Source organism: Rhinoderma darwinii, chromosome 1, assembly GCF_050947455.1.
Source record: "Rhinoderma darwinii isolate aRhiDar2 chromosome 1, aRhiDar2.hap1, whole genome shotgun sequence".
Taxonomy (NCBI): Eukaryota; Metazoa; Chordata; class Amphibia; order Anura; family Rhinodermatidae; genus Rhinoderma; species Rhinoderma darwinii.
Window position 1 is genome coordinate 254,427,076 of NC_134687.1, and position 21,044 is coordinate 254,448,119.

Here is a 21,044-nt window from a genome sequence, read left to right on the forward strand (position 1 = left end):
GCTTTAATCCATAGTCCTTTTTAATCGATTGTGAAACAAAATCTAAACGACATAATAAAAAGTCAACCACACCAAGGATTCCCAGACAGTCTCCCACACTGGTACTAGCGAGGCCTTAAGCTGTGTAACTTCTGCGATCTGACGAGAGCAGGCACATTCAGCTTAGAATGGCCATTGACGTTAAATGCTTTAATCCATAGTCCTAATTAATCTATTGTGAAACAAAATCTAAACAACATAATAAAAAGTCAACCGCACCACGGATTCCCAGACAGTCTCCCACACTGGTACTAGCGAGGCGTTAAGCTGTGTAACTTCTGCGATCTAACGAGAGCAGGCACATTCAGCTTAGAATGGCCATTGACATTAAATGCTTTAATCCATAGTCCTTTTTAATCGATTGTGAAACAAAATCTAAACGACATAATAAAAAGTCAACCGCACCACGGATTCCCAGACAGTCTCCCACACTGGTACTAGCGAGGCCTTAAGCTGTGTAACTTCTGCGATCTGACGAGAGCAGGCACATTCAGCTTAGAACGGCCATTGACATTAAATGCTTTAATCCATAGTCCTTTTTAATCGATTGTGAAACAAAATCTAAACGACATAATAAAAATTCAACCGCACCATGGATTCCCAGACAGTCTCCCACACTGGTACTAGCGAGGCCTTAAGCTGTGTAACTTCTGCGATCTGACAAGAGCAGGCACATTCAGCTTAGAATGGCCATTGACATTAAATGCTTTAATCCATAGTCCTTTTTAATCGATTGTGAAACAAAATCTAAACGACATAATAAAAATTCAACCGCACCACGGATTCCCAGACAGTCTCCCACACTGGTACTAGCGAGGCCTTAAGCTGTGTAACTTCTGCATTCTGACGAGAGCAGGCACATTCAGCTTAGAATGGCCATTGACGTTAAATGCTTTAATCCATAGTCCTATTTAATCTATTGTGAAACAAAATCTAAACGACATAATAAAAAGTCAACCGCACCACGGATTCCCAGACTGTCTCCCACACTTGTACTAGCGAGGCCTTAAGCTGTGTAACTTCTGCTGTCTGACGAGAGCAGGGACATTCAGCTTAGAATGGCCATTGACATTAAATGCTTTAATCCATAGTCCTTTTTAATCGATTGTGAAACAAAATCTAAACGACATAATAAAAATTCAACTACACCACGGATTCCCAGACAGTCTCCCACACTGGTACTAGCGAGGCCTTAAGCTGTGTAACTTCTGCGTTCTGACGAGAGCAGGCACATTCAGCTTAGAATGGCCATTGACGTTAAATGCTTTAATCCATAGTCCTATTTAATCTATTGTGAAACAAAATCTAAACGACATAATAAAAAAGTCAACCGCACCACGGATTCCCAGACAGTCTCCCACACTGGTACTAGCGAGACCTTAAGCTGTGAAACTTCTGCGATCTGACGAGAGAAGGCACATTCAGCTTTGAATGGCCATTAACGTTAAATGCTTTAATCCATAGTCCTTTTTAATCGATTATGAAACAAAATCTAAACGACATAATAATAAGTCAACCACACCACGGATTACCAGACAGTCTCTCACACTGGTACTAGCGAGGTTTTAAGCTGTTTAACTTCTGCGATCTGACGAGAGCAGGGACATTCTGCTTAGAATGGCCATTGACATTAAATGCTTTAATCCATAGTCCTTTTTAATCTATTGTGAAACAAAATCTAAACGACATAATAAAAAGTCAACCGCACCACGGATTCCCAGACAGTCTCCGACACTGGTACTAGCGAGGCCTTAAGTTGTGTAACTTCTGCGATCTGACGAGAGCAGGCACATTCAGCTTAGAATGGCCATTGACATTAAAAGCCTTAATCCATAGTCCTATTTAATCTATTGTGAAATAAAATCTAAACAACATAATAAAAAGCCAAACACACCACGGATTCCCAGACAGTCTCCCACACTGGTACTAGCGAGGCCTTAAGCTGTGTAACTTCTGCGATCTGACGAGAGCAGGGACATTCAGCTTAGAATGGCCATTGACATTTAATGCTTTAATCCATAGTCCTTTTTAATCGATTGTGAAACAAAATCTAAACGACATAATAATAATTCAACCGCACCACGGATTCCCAGACAGTCTCGCACACTGGTACTAGCGAGGCCTTAAGCTGTGTAACTTCTGTTATCTGACGAGAGCAGGGACATTCAGCTTAGAATGGCCATTGACATTAAATGCTTTAATCCATAGTCCTTTTTAATCGATTGTGAAACAAAATCTAAACGATATAATAAAAATTCAACCGCACCACAGATTCCCAGACAGTCTCCCACACTGGTACTAGCGAGGCCTTAAGCTGTGTAACTTCTGCGATCTGACGAGAGCAGGAACATTCAGCTTAGAATGGCCACTGACATTAAAAGCCTTAATCCATAGTCCTATTTAATCTATTGTGAAACAAAATCTAAACAACATAATAAAAAGCCAACCGCACCACGGATTCCCAGACAGTCTCCCACACTGGTACTAGCGAGGCCTTAAGCTGTGTAACTTCCGCGATCTGACGAGAGCAGGGACATTCAGCTTAGAATTGCCATTGACATTAAATGCTTTAATCCATAGTCCTTTTTAATCGATTGTGAAACAAAATCTAAACGACATAATAAAAATTCAACCGCACCACGGATTCCCAGACAGTCTCCCACACTGGTACTAGCGAGGCATTAAGCTGTGTAACTTCTGCGATCTGACGAGAGCAGGTACATTCAGCTTAGAATGGCCAAATACGTTAAATGCTTTAATCCATAGTCCTATTTAATCTATTGTGAAACAAAATCTAAACGACATAATAAAAAATTAACCGCACCACGGATTCCCAGACAGTCTCTCACATTGGTACTAGCGAGGCGTTAAGCTGTGTAACTTCTGCGATCTAACGAGAGCAGGCACATTCAGCTTAGAATGGCCATTGACATTAAATGCTTTAATCCATAGTCCTTTTTAATCGATTGTGAAACAAAATCTAAACGACATAATAAAAAGTCAACCGCACCACGGATTCCCAGACAGTCTCCCACACTGGTACTAGCGAGGCCTTAAGCTGTGTAACTTCTGCGATCTGACGAGAGCAGGCACATTCAGCTTAGAATGGCCACTGACATTAAAACCCTTAATCCATAGTCCTATTTAATCTATTGTGAAACAAAATCTAAACAACATAATAAAAAGCCAACCGCACCACGGATTCCCAGACAGTCTCCCACACTGGTACTAGCGAGGCCTTAAGCTGTGTAACTTCTGCGATCTGACGAGAGCAGGGACATTCAGCTTAGAATGGCCATTGACATTAAATGCTTTAATCCATAGTCCTTTTTAATCGATTGTGAAACAAAATCTAAACGACATAATAAAAATTCAACCGCACCACGGATTCCCAGACAGTCTCCCACACTGGTACTAGCGAGGCATTAAGCTGTGTAACTTCTGCGTTCTGACGAGAGCAGGCACATTCAGCTTAGAATGGCCATTGACGTTAAATGCTTTAATCCATAGTCCTATTTAATCTATTGTGAAACAAAATCTAAACGACATAATAAAAAGTCAACCGCACCACAGATTCCCAGACAGTCTCCGACACTGGTACTAGCGAGGCCTTAAGCTGTGTAACTTCTGCGATCTGACGAGAGCAGGCACATTCAGCTTAGAATGGCCATTGACGCTAAATGCTTTAATCCATAGTCCTATTTAATCTATTGTGAAACAATATCTAAACGACATAATAAAAAGTCAACCGCACCACGGATTCCCAGACAGTCTCCCACACTGGTACTAGCGAGGCCTTAAGCTGTGTAACTTCTGCGATCTGACAAGAGCAGGCACATTCAGCTTAGAATGGCCATTGACATTAAATGCTTTAATCCATAGTCCTTTTTAATCGATTGTGAAACAAAATCTAAACGACATAATAAAAAGTCAACCGCACCACGGATTCCCAGACAGTCTCCCACACTGGTACTAGCGAGGCCTTAAGCTGTGTAACTTCTGCGATCTGACGAGAGCAGGGACATTCAGCTTAGAATGGCCATTGAAATTAAATGCTTTAATCCATAGTCCTTTTTAATCGATTGTGAAACAAAATCTAAAACGACATAATAAAAATTCAACTGCACCACGGATTCCCAGACAGTCTCCCACACTGGTACTAGCGAGGCCTTAAGCTGTGTAACTTCTGCGATCTGACGAGAGCAGGCACATTCAGCTTAGAATGGCCAAATACGTTAAATGCTTTAATCCATAGTCCTATTTAATCTATTGTGAAACAAAATCTAAACGACATAATAAAAAATTAACCGCACCACGGATTCCCAGACAGTCTCTCACATTGGTACTAGCGAGGCGTTAAGCTGTGTAACTTCTGCGATCTAACGAGAGCAGGCACATTCAGCTTAGAATGGCCATTGACATTAAATGCTTTAATCCATAGTCCTTTTTAATCGATTGTGAAACAAAATCTAAACGACATAATAAAAAGCCAACCGCACCACGGATTCCCAGACAGTCTCCCACACTGGTACTAGCAAGCCCTTAAGCTGTGTAACTTCTGCGATCTGACGAGAGCAGGCACATTCAGCTTATAATGGCCACTGACATTAAATGCTTTAATCCATAGTCCTTTTTAATCGATTGTATAACAAAATCGAAACGACATAATAAAAAGTCAACCGCACCACGGATTCCCAGACAGTCTCCCACACTGGTACTAGCGAGGACTTAAGCTGTGTAACTTCTGCGATCTGACGAGAGCAGGCACATTCAGCTTAGAATGGCCATTGACTTTATATGCTTTAATCCATAGTCCTTTTTAATCGATTGTGAAACAAAATCTAAACGACATAACAATAAGTCAACCGCACCACGGATTCCCAGACAGTCTCCCACACTGGTACTAGCGAGGCCTTAAGCTGTGTAACTTCTGCGATCTGACGAGAGCAGGGACATTCAGCTTAGAATGGCCATTGACATTCAGCTTAGAATGGCCATTGACATTAAATGCTTTAATCCATAGTCCTTTTTAATCGATTGTGAAACAAAATCTAAACGACATAATAAAAATTCAACTGCACCACGGATTCCCAAACAGTCTCCCACACTGGTATTAGCGAGGCCTTAAGCTGTGTAACTTCTGCGATCTGACGAGAGCAGGCACATTCAGCTTAGAATGGCCATTGACGTTAAATGCTTTAATCCATAGTCCTATTTAATCTATTGTGAAACAAAATCTAAACGACATAATAAAAAGTCAACCGCACCACGGATTCCCAGACAGTCTCCCACACTGGTACTAGCGAGGCGTTAAAGGGGTATTCCAGAAGTAAAAAATTACTTTTAATTAAACGAAACAATAAAAAACATTTAACTTTGTAATGTACTTACGTTTGATTAGCTGGCTGTATCGTCGTATCCCCTCTTCCGTCACGTGACCGCTTGTCCATGTAAAATTTGCACTTCCTGTGCATACCCGTCCATTCGCGCCTAACTTCCGGTTTGCGGTTTCCGGTTTTCAGTGTACGGGTACGTCATAACTGTACCACGTGTTTTCCCCATCTGCTTAGAGCATGCGTGGTTGTGTCTACCACGCATGCTCTGTTAAATGGTATGGCTGCGTCTTCAGCAGCAGTTTCATTGCGCATGCGCAAGTTTTAGTATGTGGTATCGGTGTGCACTGTGATGGCCGTGTCTACTGTAGCTCGCTCTCTCCTTCTCCTCCTCACAGTCCGAAGCGCATGTGAGGAGGAGGAGGAGGAGGGTGTTTATTTGGTCACTGTAGGAGCGTAATCCCCAAGCCCGGGTTTGAGGATTCCGCTCCAGGAGAAGTCACAGACTTCACTGTGTCCATATATGGACACAGTGACTTCTGAAGCGGAATCACCGGCGAATTGGCCGGGGATTCCGCTCCAAGAGAAGTCACAGACTTCACTGTGTCCATATATGGACAGTGACGTCAGAGACTAATGAAGCGGAATCCCCGACGATGTGGCCGGGGATTCCGCTCCAAGAGAAGTCACAGACTTCACTGTGTCCATATATGGACAGTGACGTCAGGGACTAATGAAGCGGAATCCCTGCCGATGTGGCCGGGGATTCCGCTCCAGGAGAAGTCACTGACTTCACTGTGTCCATATATGGACAGTGATGTCAGTGACTTCTGAAGCGGAATCCCCGCCGATGTGGCCGGGGATTCCGCTCCAGGAGAAGTCACTGACTTCACTGTGTCCATATATGGACAGTGACGTCAGTGACTTCTGAAGCGGAATCCCCGCCGATGTGGCCGGGGATTCCGCTCCAGGAGAAGTACCTCACTTCACTGTTCATATATGGACAGTGAAGTGAGAGATTTCTCCAGAGCCGTCCCCTACAGGAAAGTAGGGGGGTGGCATTGCCTACAGGGGGGGCTATGTGGCATTACCTACAGGGGGGGCTATGTGGCATTACCTACAGGGGGGGCTATGTGGCATTACCTACAGGGGGGGCTATGTGGCATTACCTACAGGGGGGGCTATGTGGCATTACTTACAGGGGGCTGTGTGGCATTACTTACAGGGGGCTGTGTGGCATTACTTACAGGGGGCTGTGTGGCACTGCCTACAGAGGGGCTGTGTGGCATTACCTACAGGGGGGCTGTGTGGCATTACCTACAGGGGGGCTGTGTGGCATTACCTACAGGGGGGCTGTGTGGCATTACCTACAGGGGGGCTGTGTGGCATTACCTACAGGGGGGCTGTGTGGCATTATCTACAGCGGGGATGTGTGGCATTACCTACAGCGGGGATGTGTGGCATTACCTACAGTGGGGATGTGTGGCATTACCTACAGCGGGGATGTGTGGCATTACCTACAGCGGGGATGTGTGGCATTACCTACAGCGGGGATGTGTGGCATTACCTACAGGGGGCTGTGGCAGTATCTATAGAAGGTAGTGTGTGGCATTATCTACAGGGGGCAGTGTGTGGCAGGAAATTGACAAATGAAATTCATCCGTTTTTAAAACGGACAAGGAAAAAAATGGGTACAAAACGGGTTAAAAGTGAAAGCATGGCCCGGAACGTGAACATACCATGACATTTATCAGGCTGTGGAAGGGGCGGGTGAGGGAGACGGGTGCCTGTACTTAGATCAGGGATAGATGGAGACACAAAGGATAATGATGATTATTACTGTGTTAGGGCTTATTCAGACGAACGTGTAATACGTCCGTGCAACGCGTGTGATTTTCACGCGCCTCGCACGGACCTATATTAGTCTATGGGGCCGTGCAGACTGTCAGTGAGTTTCATGCAGCGTGTGTCCGCTGCGTAAAACTCACGACATGTCCGATATTTGTGTTTTTGCGCATCACGCACCCATTGAAGTCAATGGGTGCGTGAAAATCAATCGCAGCACACGGAAGCACTTCCGTGGTACGCGCGTGATTCGCGCAACAGCAGTAAAAAGTATGAATGAAAACAGAAAAGCACCACGTGCTTTTCTGTTTACAAACATATAAACAGTGTCATAATGATGGCGGCTGCGCGAAAATCACACAGCCACACATCATACGCGGCTGACACACGGAGCTGTTATGTACCTTTTGCGCGCACAAAACGACGTGTTTTTTGCGCAAGCAAAAGGCACACGCTGGTGTAATCCGGCCTCAGACCGTGTGCAGGGAGGGAGCGTCTGCCTGTAATCTGTAATTAGAGCAGGGAAGGACCATGTGACCATAGAGGGGCGTGGCAGTATGCAAATAGCTGAGGTGCTTTGGAGGAAGGGGGAGGATGCAACTGTCTCCTCAGATGCAGCCGGGGATCATGGGTATAGTGGGTTACAAGACAGGAAACAGCCAGTAAGGGATGTAAACAAACAGCAAGGGATGTAAACAAACAGAAAAAGCAGCAGTGACGATGGAAATCAAACAGAAACTGGTTAGAAGTTTAATAGGGGGTATTAGGGAAGGCAAATCAAGGCTGGGGGACATTTTTTAGAATTTTTTTTTTTCCTGGACAACCCCTTTAAGCCATGTTACTTCTGCGATCTAACGAGAGCAGGCACATTCAGCTTAGAATGGGCATTGACATTAAATGCTTTAATCCATAGTCCTTTTTAATCGATTGTGAAACAAAATCTAAACGACATAATAAAAAGTCAACCGCACCACGGATTTCCAGAGTGTCTCCCACACTGGTACTAGCGAGGCCTTAAGCTGTGTAACTTCTGCGATTTGACGAGAGCAGGGACATTCAGCTTAGAATGTCCATTGACATTAAATGCTTTAATCCATAGTCCTTTTTAATCGATTGTGAAACAAAATCTAAACGACATAATAAAAATTCAACCGCACCACGGATTCCCAGACAGTCTCCCACACTGGTACTAGCGAGGCCTTAAGCTGTGTAACTTCTGCGTTCTGACGAGAGCAGGCACATTCAGCATAGAATGGCCATTGACGTTAAATGCTTTAATCCATAGTCCTTTTTAATCGATTGTGAAACAAAATCTAAACGACATAATAAAAAGTCAACCGCACCACGGATTCCCAGACAGTCTCCCATACTGGTACTAGCGAGGTTTTAAGCTGTGTAACTTCTGCGATCTGACGAGAGCAGGGACATTCAGCTTAGAATGGCCATTGACATTAAATGCTTTAATCCATAGTCCTTTTTAATCGATTGTGAAACAAAATCTAAACGACATAATAAAAATTCAACCGCTCCACAGATTCCCAGACAGTCTCCCACACTGGTACTAGCGAGGCCTTAAGCTGTGTAACTTCTGCGATCTGACGAGAGCAGGCACTTTCAGCTTAGAATGGCCATTGACATTAAAAGCCTTAATCCATAGTCCTATTTAATCTATTGTGAAACAAAATCTAAACAACATAATAAAAAGTCAACCGCACCACGGATTCCCAGACAGTCTCCCACACTGGTACCAGCGAGGCCTTAAGCTGTGTAACTTCTGTGATCTGCCGAGAACAGGGACATTCAGCTTAGAATGACCATTGACATTAAATGCTTTAATCCATAGTCCTTTTTAATCGATTGTGAAACAAAATCTAAACGACATAATAAAAAATCAACCGCACCACGGATTCCCAGACAGTCTCCCACACTGGTACTAGCAAGGCCTTAAGCTGTGTAACTTCTGCGATCTGACGAGGGCAGGCACATTCAGCTTAGAATGGCCATTAACATTAAATGCTTTAATCCATAGTCCTTTTTAATCGATTGTGAAACAAAATCTAAACGACATAATAGAAAGTCAACCGCACCACGGATTCCCAGACAGTCTCCCACACTGGTACTAGCGAGGCCTTAAGCTGTGTAACTTCGGCGATCTGACGAGAGCAGGGACATTCAGCTTAGAATGGCCATTGACATTAAATGCTTTAAGCCATAGTCCTTTTTAATCGATTGTGAAACAAAATCTAAACGACATAATAAAAAGTCAACCACACCACGGATTCCCAGACAGTCTCCCACACTGGTACTAACGAGGCCTTAAGCTGTGTAACTTCTGCGATCTGACGAGAGCAGGCACATTCAGCTTAGAATGGCCATTGACATTAAATGCTTTAATCCATAGTCCTTTTTAATCGATTGTGAAACATAATCTAAACGACATAATAAGAAGTCAACCGCACCACGGATTCCCAGACAGTCTCCCACACTGGTACTAGCGAGGCCTTAAGCTGTGTAACTTCTGCGATCTGACGAGAGCAGGTACATTCAGCTTAGAATGGCCATTGACATTAAATGCTTTAATCCATAGTCCTTTTTAATCGATTGTGAAACATAATCTAAACGACATAATAAAAATTTAACCGCACCACGGATTCCCAGACAGTCTCCCACACTGGTACTAGCGAGGCCTTAAGCTTTGTAACTTCTGCGATCTGACGAGAGTAGGCACATTCAGCTTAGAATGGCCATTGACGTTAAATGCTTTAATCCATAGTCCTATTTAATCTATTGTGAAACAAAATCTAAACGACATAATAAAAAGGCAACCGCACCACGGATTCCCAGACAGTCTCCCACACTGGTACTAGCGAGGCCTTAAGCTGTGTAACTTCTGCGATCTGACGAGAGCAGGCACATTCAGCTTAGAATGGCCGTTGACATTAAAAGCCTTAATCCATAGTCCTATTTAATCTATTGTGAAACAAAATCTAAACAACATAATAAAAAGTCAACCGCACCACGGATTCCCAGAGTGTCTCCCACACTGGTACTAGCGAGGCCTTTAGCTGTGTAACTTCTGCGATTTGACGAGAGCAGGGAAATTCAGCTTAGAATGGCCATTGACGTTAAATGCTTTAATCCATAGTCCTATTTAATCTATTGTGAAACAAAATCTAAACGACATAATAAAAAGTCAACCGCACCACGGATTCCCAGACAGTCTCCCACACTGGTACTAGCGAGGTTTTAAGCTGTGTAACTTCTGCAATCTGACGAGAGCAAGGACATTCAGCTTAGAATGGCCATTGACATTAAATGCTTTAATCCATAGTACTTTTTAATCGATTGTGAAGCAAAATCTAAACGACATAATAAAAATTCAACCGCTCCACGGATTCCCAGACAGTCTCCCACACTGGTACTAGCGAGGCCTTAAGATGTGTAACTTCTGCGATCTGACGAGAGCAGGCACATTCAGCTTAGAATGGCCATTGACATTAAATGCTTTAATCCATAGTCCTTTTTAATCGATTGTGAAACAAAATCTAAACGACATAATAAAAAGTCAACCGCACCACGGATTCCCAGACAGTCTCCCACACTGGTACTAGCGAGGCCTTAAGCTGTGTAACTTCTGCGATCTGACGAGAGCAGGCACATTCAGCTTAGAATGGCCATTGACGTTAAATGCTTTAATCCATAGTCCTATTTAATCTATTGTGAAACAAAATCTAAACGACATAATCAAAAGTCAACCGCACCACGGATTCCGAGACAGTCTCCCACACTGGTACTAGAGAGGCCTTAAGCTGTGTAACTTCTGCGATCTGACGAGAGCAGGAACATTCAGCTTAGAATGGCCATCGACATTAAACGCTTTAATCCATAGTCCTTTTTAATCGATTGTGAAATTAAATCTAAACGACATAATAAAAAGTCAACTGCACCACGGATTCCCAGACAGTCTCCCACACTGGTACTAGCGAGGTTTTAAGCTGTGTAACTTCTGCAATCTGACGAGAGCAGGGACATTCAGCTTAGAATGGCCATTGACATTAAATGCTTTAATCCATAGTCCTTTTTAATCGATTGTGAATCAAAATATAAACGACATAATAAAAATTCAACCGCTCCACGGATTCACAGACAGTCTCCCACACTGGTACTAGCGAGGCCTTAAGCTGTGTAACTTCTGCGATCTGACGAGAGCAGGCACATTCAGCTTAGAATGGCCATTGACATTAAATGCTTTAATCCATAGTCCTTTTTAATCGATTGTGAAACAAAATCTAAACGACATAATAAAAAGTAAACTACACCACGGATTCCCAGACAGTCTCCCACACTGGTACTAGCGAGGCGTTAAGCTGTGTAACTTCTGCGATCTACCGAGAGCAGGCACATTCAGCTTAGAATGGCCATTGACATTAAAAGCCTTAATCCATAGTCCTATTTAATCTATTGTGAAACAAAATCTAAACAACATAATAAAAAGTCAACCGCACCACGGATTCCCAGAGAGTCTCCCACACTGGTACGAGCGAGGCCTTAAGTTGTGTAACTTTTGTGATCTGACGAGAGGAGGGACATTTAGCTTAGAATGGCCATTGACATTAAATGCATTAATCCATAGTCCTTTTTAATCGATTGTGAAACAAAATCTAAACGACATAATAAAAATTCAACCGCACCACGGATTCCCAGACAGTCTCCCACACTGGTACTAGCGAGGCCTTAAGCTGTGTAACTTCTGTGTTCTGACGAGAGCAGGCACATTCAGCTTAGAATGGCCATTGACGTTAAATTCTTTAATCCATAGTCCTATTTAATCTATTGTGAAACAAAATCTAAACGACATAATAAAAAGTCAACCGCACCACGGATTCCCAGACAGTCTCCCACACTGGTACTAGCGAGGCCTTATGCTGTGTAACTTCTGCGATCTGACGAGAGCAGGCACATTCAGCTTAGAATGGCCATTGACAATAAATGCGTTAATCCATAGTCCTTTTTAATCGATTGTGAAACAAAATCTAAACGACATAATAAAAAGTCAACCGCACCACGGATTCCCAGACAGTCTCCCACACTGGTACTAGCGAGGCCTTAAGCTGTGTAACTTCTGCGATCTGACGAGAGCAGGCACATTCAGCTTAGAATGGCCATTGACATTAAATGCTTTAATCCATAGTCCTTTTTAATCGATTGTGAAACAAAATCTAAACGACATAATAAAAAGGCAACCGCTCCACGGATTCCCAGACAGTCTCCCACACTGGTACTAGCGAGGTTTTAAGCTGTGGAACTTCTGCGATCTGACGAGAGCAGGGACATTCAGCTTAGAATGGCCATTGACATTAAATGCTTTAATTCATAGTCCTTTTTAATCGATTGTGAAACAAAATCTAAACGACATAAAAAAAGTTCAACCACACCACGGATTCCCAGACAGTCTCCCACACTGGTACTAGTGAGGACTTAAGCTGTGTAACTTCTGCGATCTGACGAGAGCAGGGACATTCAGCTTAGAATGGCCATTGACATTAAATGCTTTAATCCATAGTCCTTTTTAATCGATTGTGAAACAAAATCTAAACGACATAATAAAAATTCAACCGCACCATGGATTCCCACACATTCTCCCACACTGGTACTAGCGAGGCCTTAAGCTGTGTAACTTCTGCGATCTGACGAGAGCAGGCACATTCAGCTTAGAATGGCCATTGACATTAAATGCTTTAATCCATAGTCCTTTTTAATCGATTGTGAAACAAAATCTAAACGACATAATAAAAAGTCAACCGCACCACGGATTCCCAGACAGTCTCCAACACTGGTACTAGCGAGGCCTTAAGCTGTGTAACTTCTGCGATGTGACGAGAGCAGGCACATTCAGCTTAGAATGGCCATTGACATTAAATGCTTTAATCCATAGTCCTTTTTAATCGATTGTGAAACAAAATCTAAACGACATAATAAAAAGTCAACCGCACCACGGATTCCCAGACAGTCTCCCACACTGGTACTAGCGAGGCCTTAAGCTGTGTAACTTCTGCGATCTGACGAGAGCAGGGACATTCAGCTTAGAATGGCCATTGACATTAAAAGCTTTAATCCATAGTCCTTTTTAATCGATTGTGAAACAAAATCTAAACGACATAATAAAATTCAACCACACCATGTATTCCCAGACAGTCTCCCACACACGTACTAGCGAGGCCTTAATCTGTGTAACTTCTGCGATCTGACGAGAGCAGGCACATTCAGCTTAGAATGGCGATTGACATTAAATGCTTTAATCCATAGTCCTTTTTAATCGATTGTGAAACAAAATCTAAACGACATAATAAAACGTCAACCGCACCATGGATTCCCAGACAGTCTCCCACACTGGTACTAGCGAGGTTTTAAGCTGTGTAACTTCTGCGATCTGACGAGAGCAGGGACGTTCAGCTTAGAATGGCCATTGACATTAAATGCTTTAATCCATAGTCCTTTTTAATCGATTGTGAAACAAAATCTAAACGACATAATAAAAATTCAACCGCACCACGGATTCCCAGACAGTCTCCCACACTGGTACCAGCGAGGCCTTAAGCTGTGTAACTTCTGCGATCTGACGAGAGCAGGCACATTCAGCTTAGAATGGCCATTGACGCTTAATGCTTTAATCCATAGTCCTATTTAATCTATTGTGAAACAAAATCTAAACGACATAATAAAAAGTCAACCGCACCACGGATTCCCAGACAGTCTCCCACACTGGTACTAGCGAGGCGTTAAGCTGTGTAACTTCTGCGATCTAACGAGAGCAGGCACATTCAGCTTAGAATAGCCATTGACATTAAATGCTTTAATCCATAGTCCTTTTTAATCGATTGTTAAACAAAATCTAAACGACATAATAAAATGTCAACCGCACCACGGATTCCCAGACAGTCTCCCACACTGGTACTAGCGAGGCCTTAAGCTGTGCAACTTCTGCGATCTGATGAGAGCAGGCACATTCAGCTTAGAATGGCCATTGACATTAGAAGCCTTAATCCATAGTCCTATTTAATCTATTGTGAAACAAAATCTAAACAACATAATAAAAAGTCAACCGCACCGCGGATTCTCAGAGAGTCTCCCACACTGGTACTAGTGAGGCCTTAAGCTGTGTAACTTCTGTGTTCCGACGAGAGCAGGCACATTCAGCTTAGAATGGCCATTGACGTTAAATGCTTTAATCCATAGTCCTATTTGATCTATTGTGAAACAAAATCTAAACGACATAATAAAAAGTCAACCGCACCACGGATTCCCAGACAGCCTCCCACACTGGTACTAGCAAGGCCTTAAGCTGTGTAACTTCTGCGTTCTGACGAGAGCAGGCACATTCAGCTTAGAATGGCCATTGACATTAAATGATTTAATCCATAGTCCTTTTTAATCGATTGTGAAACAAAATCTAAACGACATAATAAAAAGTCAACCGCACCACGGATTCCCAGACAGTCTCCCACACTGGTACTAGTGAGGCCTTAAGCTGTGTAACTTCTGCGATCTGACGAGAGCAGGCACATTCAGCGTAGAATGGCCATTAACATTTAACCCTTTAATCCATAGTCCTTTTTAATCGATTGTGAAACAAAATCTAAACTACATAATAAAAATTAAACCACACCCCGGTTTCCCAGACAGTCTCCCACACTGGTACTAGTGGGGCCTTAATCTGCGTAACTTCTGCGATGTGACCACAGCAGGAACATCCATCTTAGAATGGCCATTGACACTAAATGCTTTAATCCATAGTCCTTTTTATTCGATTGTGAAACAAAATCTAAACGACATAATAAAAAGTCAACCGCACCACGAATTCCCAGACAGTTTACCACACTGGTACTTACAAGGACTTAAGCTGTGTAACTTCTGCGATCTGACGAGAGCAGGCACATTCAGCTTCGAATGGCCGCTGACATTACATGTGTTAGTCCATAGTCCTTTTTAATCGATTGTGAAACAAAATCCAAACGACATAATAAAAATTCAACCGCACCACGGATTCCTAGACAGTCTCCCACACTGGTACTAGTGACGCCTTTAGCTGTGTAACTTCTGCAATCTTACGAGAGCAGGCACATTCAGCGTAGAACGGCCATTGACATTAAATGCTTTAATCCATAGTCCTTTTTAATCGATTGTAAAACAAAATCTAAACGACATAATAAATAGTCAACTGCACCAACGATTCCCAGACAGTCTCCCACACTGGTACTAGCGAGGCCTTAAGCTGTGTAACTTCTGCGATCTGACGAGAGCAGGCACATTCAGCTTAGAATGGCCATTGACATTAAATGATTTAATCCATAGTCCTTTTTAATCGATTGTGAAACAAAATCTAAACGACATAATAAAAAGTCAACTGCATCACGGATTCCCAGATAGTCTCCCACACTGGTACTAGCAAGGACTTAAGCTGTGTAACTTCTGAAATCTGACGAGAGCAGGCATATTCAGCTAAGAATGGCCGTTGACATTAAATGCTTTAATCCATAGTCCTTTTTAATCGATTTTGAAACAAAATCTAAACGACATAATAAAAAGGCAACCGCACCATGAATTCCCAGACTGTCTCCCACACTGGTACTAGCAAGGACTTAAACTGTGTAACTTCTGCGATCTGACGAAAGCAGGCACATTCAGCTTAGAATGGCCATTAACCCCTTAATGACCAGCCCATTTTAGGCCCTAATGACCAAGCTATTTTATTCGTTTTTCTATAGTCGCATTCAAAGAGCTATAACGTTTTTATTTTTTCGTCTACATAGCTGTATGAGGACTTGTTTTTTGCGGGATTAGTTGTGCTTTTTAATAGCACCATTTTTGGGTACATATAATTTTTATATTAACTTTTATTAACCCTTTTGGGGGGGATTATAAAAAAAAACTGAAATTCAGCCATTGTTCTATGCGTTTTTAAATTGACGCCGTTCACTATGCGACCTAAATAACATGTTACCTTTATTCTATGGGTCGGTACGATTAGGGTTATACCACATATGTATAGGTTTTTTTAAGTTTTACGACTTTTGCACAATAAAAACACTTTTGAACTAAAATTATTTGTTTTTGCATCGTCGCTTTCCAAGAGCCGTAATTTTTTTATTTTTCCATCAATGTAGTGATTTTTTGGGCTTGTTTTCTGCGGGACAAGACGTAGTTTTAAATGGTACTGTTTTGGGGTGCATGGGACTTATTGATTCATTTTTATTATGACTTTTTTGGGGGGCAATGGAAAAAAATTGCAATTTCGGCATGGTTTTTTGCGTTTTTTTTTTTACGGTGTTCACTTTGCGGTTTAAATTACATATTAACTTTATTAATGGAGTCATTACGGTCGCGGCGATTCCACATATGTGTACTTTTTTTTTTTTTTTACACTTTTACTAAATAAAACCACTTTTTATGGAAAAAAATGGATTTATTTTTTTACTGTACTTTTTATTAATAATATTTATTTCACTTTGATAACTGATTTCATTAGTCCCACTAGGGGACTTTACTGTGCGATCTTCCGATCGCTGCTATAATGCTTTGGTATACTTCGTATACCAGAGCATTATTGCCTGTCAGTGTAAATCTGACAGGCAATCTGTTAGGCCTCATGCACACGACCGTATTTTTTCCCACCCGTAAATACTGGCGTAAATACGGGTCCGGTGTCACACGTATTCCACCCGTTTTGCACCAGTATTTACGGGCCCGTGCCCGTAAATATGGGTCCAGTGTCACCCGTATTCCACCCGTATTTACGGGCACGTTTTTGGCGGCAAAATAGCACTGCACTAATCGGCAGCCCCTTCTCTCTATCAGTGCAGGATAGAGAGAAGGGACAGCCTTTTCTGTAATAAAAGTTAAAGAAATTCATACTTACCCGGCCGTTGTCTTGGTGACGCGTCCCTCTCTTCACATCCAGCCCGACATCCCTGGATGACGCGGCAGTCCATGTGACCGCTGCAGCCTGTGATTGACCTGTGATTGGCTGCAGCGGTCACATGGCCTGAAACGTCATCCAGGACGTCGGGCCGGATGTCGAGAGGGACGCGTCACCAAGGCAACGGGCAGGAGACCGGACTGGAGGAAGCAGGAAGTTGTCGGTAAGTATGAACGTCTTTTATTTTTATTTTTTACAGGTTTATACTGATCGGTAGTCACTGTCCAGGGTGCTGAAAGAGTTACTGCCGATCAGGTTAACTCTTTCAGCTCCCTGGACAGTGACTATTTACTGACGTCGCTTAGCAACGCTGCCGTAATGACAGGTGCACACATGTAGCCACCCGTCATTACGAGAGCTCCATAGACTTCTATGGACTGTCCGTGCCGTTATTACGGCCTGAAATAGGACATGTTCTATCTTTTTCAACGGCACGGGCACCTTCCCGTGAGAAAACGGGAAGGCACCCGTCGCCAATAGAAGTCTATGAGCCCGTTATTACGGGTCGTAATTACGACCCGTAATAACGGGAGTTTTTACGGTCGTGTGCATGAGGCCTTAGGACGTGCCTCCGGTGCGTCCTAACAGGAATATGTCCAGGGCAGACCTGGGGGCTTTTATCAAGCCCCCGGCTGCCATGACACCCCATCGGAGACCCGCGATTTCATTCGCGGGCCGCCGATGGGTGACAGAGGGAGCGCACTCCCTCTGTAAACAAAGTTAAATGTCGCGGCCGCTATTGACGGCGGCATTTAACGGGTTAAACGGCCGCGATAGGAGTAAACTTCGATCGCGGGCGTTGGAGCAGGAGCTCAGCTGTCATCAGACAGCAGAGCCCCGGCTCCTGCCTGCACGGGAGACCCGTGCAGGACTTAGACTAGGCTGACGTGAAAAGGCGTCAGCCTAGCCTAAAGCCCATTAGTGACCGACGTAAAAAGGCGTATTAGTGGTCACTAAGGGGTTAACATTTAACGCTTTAATCCATAGTCCTTTTTAATCGATTGTGAAACAAAATCTAAACGACATAATAAAAGGTCAACTGCACCATGTATTCCCAGATAGTCTCCCACACTGGTACAAGCAAGGACTTAAGCTGAGTAACTTCTGCGATCTGACGAGAGCAGGCACATTCAGCTAAGAATGGCCATTGACATTAAATGCTTTAATCCATAGTCCTTTTTAATCGATTTTGAAACAAAATCTAAACGACATAATAAAAACTCAACCGCACCATGGATTCCCAGACTGTCTCCCACACTGGTACTAGCAAGGACTTAAGCTGTGTAACTTCTGCGATCTGACAAGAGCAGGCATATTCAGCGTAGAATGGCCATTAACATTTAACGCTTTAATCCATAGTCCTTTTTAATCGATTGTGAAACAAAATCTAAACGACATAATAAAAAGTCACCTGCACCACGGATTCCCAGATAGACTCCCACACCGGTACTAGCAAGGACTTAAGCTGTGTAACTTCTGCGATCTGACGAGAGCAGGCACATTCAGCTAAGAATGGCCATTCACATTAAATGCTTTAATCCATAGTCCTTTTTAATCGATTGTGAAACAAAATCGAAACAACATAATAAAATGTCAACCACGCCACGGATTACCAGACAGTCTCCCACACTAGTACTAGCGAGGCCTTAAGCTGTGTAACTTCTGCGATCTGATGAGAGGAGGCACATTCAGTTTAGAATGGCCATTGACGTTAAATGCTTTAATCCATAGTCCTTTTTAATCGATTGTGAGACAAAATCTAAACGACATAATAAAAAGTCAACCGCATCACGGATTCCCAGACAGTCTCCCACACTGCTACAAGCGAGGCCTTAAGCTGTGTAACTTCTGCCATGACAAGGCACATTCAGCTTAGAACGGCCATTGACATTAAATGATTTGATCCATAGTCCTTTTTAATCGATTGTGAAACAAATTCTAAACGACATAATAAAAAGTCAACCACACCACGGATTCCCAGACAGTCTCCCTCACTGGTAATAGCGATGCCTGAAGCTGTGTAACCTCTGCGATCTGACGAGAGCAGGCACATTCAGCTTAGAATGGCCATTGACATTAAATGCTTTAATCCATAGTCCTTTTTAATCGATTGTGAATTTTTTTTTAAACGACATAATAAAAAAGCAACGGCACCACAGACTCCTAGACAGTCTCCCACACTGATACTAGCGAGGCCTTAAGCTGTGTAACATCTGCGATCTGACGAGAGCAGGCACATTTAGCTTGGAATGGTTATTGACAAAAAACGCTTTAATCCATAGTCCTTTTGAATTGATTGTGAAACAAAATCTAAACGACATAATAAAAAGTCAACCGCTCCACGGATTCCCAGATAGTCGCCCACACTGGTACTAGCAAGACCTTAGGCTGTGTAATTTCTGCCATCTGACAAGACAAAGCACATTCAGCTTAGAACAGCAGTTGACATCCATAATCCTTTTTAATCGATTGTGAAACAAAATCGAAACAACGTAATAAAATGGCAACCGCACCACGGATTCCCAGACAGTTTCCCTCACTGATACTAGCGAGGCCTTAAGCTGTGTAACTTCTGTGAGCTGACGAGAGGAGGCACATTCAGCTTAGAATGGCCATTGACATTAAATCTTTTAATCCATAGTCCTTTTTAATCGATTGTGAGACAAAATCTAAACGACATAATAAAAATTCAACCGCACCACGGATTCCCAGACAGTCTCCCACACTGGTACTAGCGAGGCCTGACGCTGTGTAACTTCTGCGATCTGACGAGAGCAGGTACATTCAGCTTAGAATGGCCATTGACATTAAATGCTTTAATCCATAGTCCTATTTAATCGATTGTGAAACAAAATCTAAACGACAAAATAAAAACGCAACTGCACCACGTATTCCCAGACAGTGTCACACACTGGTTCTAGCAAGGTCTTAAGCTGTGTAACTTCTGCGATCTGACGAGAGCAGGCACTTTCAGCTTAGAATGGCCATTGACATTAAATGGTTTAATCCATAGTCCTTTTTAATCGATTGTGAAACAAAATCTAAACGACATAATAAAAAGGCAAGCACACCACGGATTCCCAGACAGTCTCCCACACTCGTACTAGCGAGGCCTTAAGCTGTGTAACTACTGCGATCTGACGAGCGCAGACACATTCAGCTTAGAATGGCCATTGAAGTTAAATGCTTTAATCCATAGTCCTTTTTAATCGATTGTGAAACAAAATCTAAACGACATAATAAAAAGTCAACCACAAAATGGATTCCCAGACAGTCAACCACACCACAGATTCCCAGACAGTCTCCCACGCTGGTACTAGCGAGGACTTAAGCTGTGTAACTTCTGCGATCTGACGAGGGCAGGCACCTTCAGCTTAGAATGACCATTGACATTAAATGCTTTAATCCATAGTCCTTTTTAATCGATTGTGAAACAAAATCTAAACGACATAATAAAAAGTCAACCGCACCACGGATTCCCAGACAGTCTCCCACACTGGTACTAGCGAGGCCTTAAGCTGCGTAACTTCTGCGATCTGACAAGGGCAGGCACATTCAGCTTAGAATGGCCATTGACATTAAATGCTTTAATCCATAGTCCTTTTTAATCGATTGTGAAAAAAAATCTAAACGACATAATAAAAGGTCAACCGCACCAACGATTCCCAGACAGTCTCCCACGCTGGTACTAGCGAGGACTTAAGCTGTGTAACTTCTGCGATCTGACGAGGGCAGGCACATTCAGCTTAGAATGGCCATTGACATTAAATGCTTTAATCCATAGACCTTTTTAATCTATTGTGAAACAAAATCTAAACGTCATTTTATAAAGTCAACCGCACAACGCATTC

The 21,044-nt window shown here is 42.9% G+C and overlaps 47 pseudogenes; all 47 read right to left on the reverse strand.

Moving 5' to 3' along the window:
• Positions 1–60: 60 nt before the first annotated feature.
• LOC142671163 (5S ribosomal RNA) lies at positions 61–179 on the reverse strand (annotated as a pseudogene).
• A 67-nt stretch (positions 180–246) lies between these two features.
• Positions 247–365, reverse strand: LOC142681213 (5S ribosomal RNA; annotated as a pseudogene).
• A 67-nt stretch (positions 366–432) lies between these two features.
• Positions 433–551, reverse strand: LOC142736016 (5S ribosomal RNA; annotated as a pseudogene).
• Positions 552–804: 253 nt separating this feature from the next.
• On the reverse strand, positions 805–923 carry LOC142667275 (5S ribosomal RNA; annotated as a pseudogene).
• A 253-nt stretch (positions 924–1,176) lies between these two features.
• LOC142737821 (5S ribosomal RNA) lies at positions 1,177–1,295 on the reverse strand (annotated as a pseudogene).
• Positions 1,296–1,735: 440 nt separating this feature from the next.
• Positions 1,736–1,854, reverse strand: LOC142682824 (5S ribosomal RNA; annotated as a pseudogene).
• A 67-nt stretch (positions 1,855–1,921) lies between these two features.
• On the reverse strand, positions 1,922–2,040 carry LOC142684875 (5S ribosomal RNA; annotated as a pseudogene).
• Positions 2,041–2,293: 253 nt separating this feature from the next.
• On the reverse strand, positions 2,294–2,412 carry LOC142679397 (5S ribosomal RNA; annotated as a pseudogene).
• Positions 2,413–2,479: 67 nt separating this feature from the next.
• LOC142673594 (5S ribosomal RNA) lies at positions 2,480–2,598 on the reverse strand (annotated as a pseudogene).
• A 439-nt stretch (positions 2,599–3,037) lies between these two features.
• LOC142731163 (5S ribosomal RNA) lies at positions 3,038–3,156 on the reverse strand (annotated as a pseudogene).
• Positions 3,157–3,223: 67 nt separating this feature from the next.
• Positions 3,224–3,342, reverse strand: LOC142735556 (5S ribosomal RNA; annotated as a pseudogene).
• Positions 3,343–3,409: 67 nt separating this feature from the next.
• LOC142687295 (5S ribosomal RNA) lies at positions 3,410–3,528 on the reverse strand (annotated as a pseudogene).
• A 67-nt stretch (positions 3,529–3,595) lies between these two features.
• LOC142738510 (5S ribosomal RNA) lies at positions 3,596–3,714 on the reverse strand (annotated as a pseudogene).
• Positions 3,715–3,781: 67 nt separating this feature from the next.
• LOC142737162 (5S ribosomal RNA) lies at positions 3,782–3,900 on the reverse strand (annotated as a pseudogene).
• A 67-nt stretch (positions 3,901–3,967) lies between these two features.
• Positions 3,968–4,086, reverse strand: LOC142736886 (5S ribosomal RNA; annotated as a pseudogene).
• A 626-nt stretch (positions 4,087–4,712) lies between these two features.
• Positions 4,713–4,831, reverse strand: LOC142736913 (5S ribosomal RNA; annotated as a pseudogene).
• Positions 4,832–4,898: 67 nt separating this feature from the next.
• Positions 4,899–5,017, reverse strand: LOC142727833 (5S ribosomal RNA; annotated as a pseudogene).
• A 91-nt stretch (positions 5,018–5,108) lies between these two features.
• On the reverse strand, positions 5,109–5,227 carry LOC142692179 (5S ribosomal RNA; annotated as a pseudogene).
• A 3,135-nt stretch (positions 5,228–8,362) lies between these two features.
• On the reverse strand, positions 8,363–8,481 carry LOC142665341 (5S ribosomal RNA; annotated as a pseudogene).
• Positions 8,482–8,548: 67 nt separating this feature from the next.
• Positions 8,549–8,667, reverse strand: LOC142685716 (5S ribosomal RNA; annotated as a pseudogene).
• A 67-nt stretch (positions 8,668–8,734) lies between these two features.
• On the reverse strand, positions 8,735–8,853 carry LOC142681970 (5S ribosomal RNA; annotated as a pseudogene).
• Positions 8,854–8,920: 67 nt separating this feature from the next.
• On the reverse strand, positions 8,921–9,039 carry LOC142695689 (5S ribosomal RNA; annotated as a pseudogene).
• Positions 9,040–9,106: 67 nt separating this feature from the next.
• LOC142699877 (5S ribosomal RNA) lies at positions 9,107–9,225 on the reverse strand (annotated as a pseudogene).
• A 67-nt stretch (positions 9,226–9,292) lies between these two features.
• Positions 9,293–9,411, reverse strand: LOC142738269 (5S ribosomal RNA; annotated as a pseudogene).
• Positions 9,412–9,478: 67 nt separating this feature from the next.
• Positions 9,479–9,597, reverse strand: LOC142728912 (5S ribosomal RNA; annotated as a pseudogene).
• A 67-nt stretch (positions 9,598–9,664) lies between these two features.
• On the reverse strand, positions 9,665–9,783 carry LOC142712536 (5S ribosomal RNA; annotated as a pseudogene).
• Positions 9,784–10,036: 253 nt separating this feature from the next.
• On the reverse strand, positions 10,037–10,155 carry LOC142724566 (5S ribosomal RNA; annotated as a pseudogene).
• A 439-nt stretch (positions 10,156–10,594) lies between these two features.
• Positions 10,595–10,713, reverse strand: LOC142705700 (5S ribosomal RNA; annotated as a pseudogene).
• Positions 10,714–10,780: 67 nt separating this feature from the next.
• On the reverse strand, positions 10,781–10,899 carry LOC142712403 (5S ribosomal RNA; annotated as a pseudogene).
• Positions 10,900–10,966: 67 nt separating this feature from the next.
• Positions 10,967–11,085, reverse strand: LOC142679430 (5S ribosomal RNA; annotated as a pseudogene).
• A 253-nt stretch (positions 11,086–11,338) lies between these two features.
• On the reverse strand, positions 11,339–11,457 carry LOC142702569 (5S ribosomal RNA; annotated as a pseudogene).
• A 439-nt stretch (positions 11,458–11,896) lies between these two features.
• Positions 11,897–12,015, reverse strand: LOC142669859 (5S ribosomal RNA; annotated as a pseudogene).
• Positions 12,016–12,082: 67 nt separating this feature from the next.
• On the reverse strand, positions 12,083–12,201 carry LOC142737380 (5S ribosomal RNA; annotated as a pseudogene).
• A 67-nt stretch (positions 12,202–12,268) lies between these two features.
• On the reverse strand, positions 12,269–12,387 carry LOC142712425 (5S ribosomal RNA; annotated as a pseudogene).
• Positions 12,388–12,640: 253 nt separating this feature from the next.
• On the reverse strand, positions 12,641–12,759 carry LOC142710307 (5S ribosomal RNA; annotated as a pseudogene).
• A 253-nt stretch (positions 12,760–13,012) lies between these two features.
• Positions 13,013–13,131, reverse strand: LOC142706118 (5S ribosomal RNA; annotated as a pseudogene).
• A 67-nt stretch (positions 13,132–13,198) lies between these two features.
• Positions 13,199–13,317, reverse strand: LOC142727838 (5S ribosomal RNA; annotated as a pseudogene).
• Positions 13,318–13,755: 438 nt separating this feature from the next.
• LOC142672301 (5S ribosomal RNA) lies at positions 13,756–13,874 on the reverse strand (annotated as a pseudogene).
• A 67-nt stretch (positions 13,875–13,941) lies between these two features.
• On the reverse strand, positions 13,942–14,060 carry LOC142695910 (5S ribosomal RNA; annotated as a pseudogene).
• Positions 14,061–14,127: 67 nt separating this feature from the next.
• LOC142737555 (5S ribosomal RNA) lies at positions 14,128–14,246 on the reverse strand (annotated as a pseudogene).
• A 67-nt stretch (positions 14,247–14,313) lies between these two features.
• Positions 14,314–14,432, reverse strand: LOC142699221 (5S ribosomal RNA; annotated as a pseudogene).
• Positions 14,433–14,499: 67 nt separating this feature from the next.
• LOC142736339 (5S ribosomal RNA) lies at positions 14,500–14,618 on the reverse strand (annotated as a pseudogene).
• A 67-nt stretch (positions 14,619–14,685) lies between these two features.
• LOC142679386 (5S ribosomal RNA) lies at positions 14,686–14,804 on the reverse strand (annotated as a pseudogene).
• Positions 14,805–15,429: 625 nt separating this feature from the next.
• On the reverse strand, positions 15,430–15,548 carry LOC142666766 (5S ribosomal RNA; annotated as a pseudogene).
• Positions 15,549–18,226: 2,678 nt separating this feature from the next.
• LOC142683199 (5S ribosomal RNA) lies at positions 18,227–18,345 on the reverse strand (annotated as a pseudogene).
• A 1,535-nt stretch (positions 18,346–19,880) lies between these two features.
• LOC142675731 (5S ribosomal RNA) lies at positions 19,881–19,999 on the reverse strand (annotated as a pseudogene).
• Positions 20,000–20,651: 652 nt separating this feature from the next.
• Positions 20,652–20,770, reverse strand: LOC142670897 (5S ribosomal RNA; annotated as a pseudogene).
• Positions 20,771–21,044: the final 274 nt, after the last annotated feature.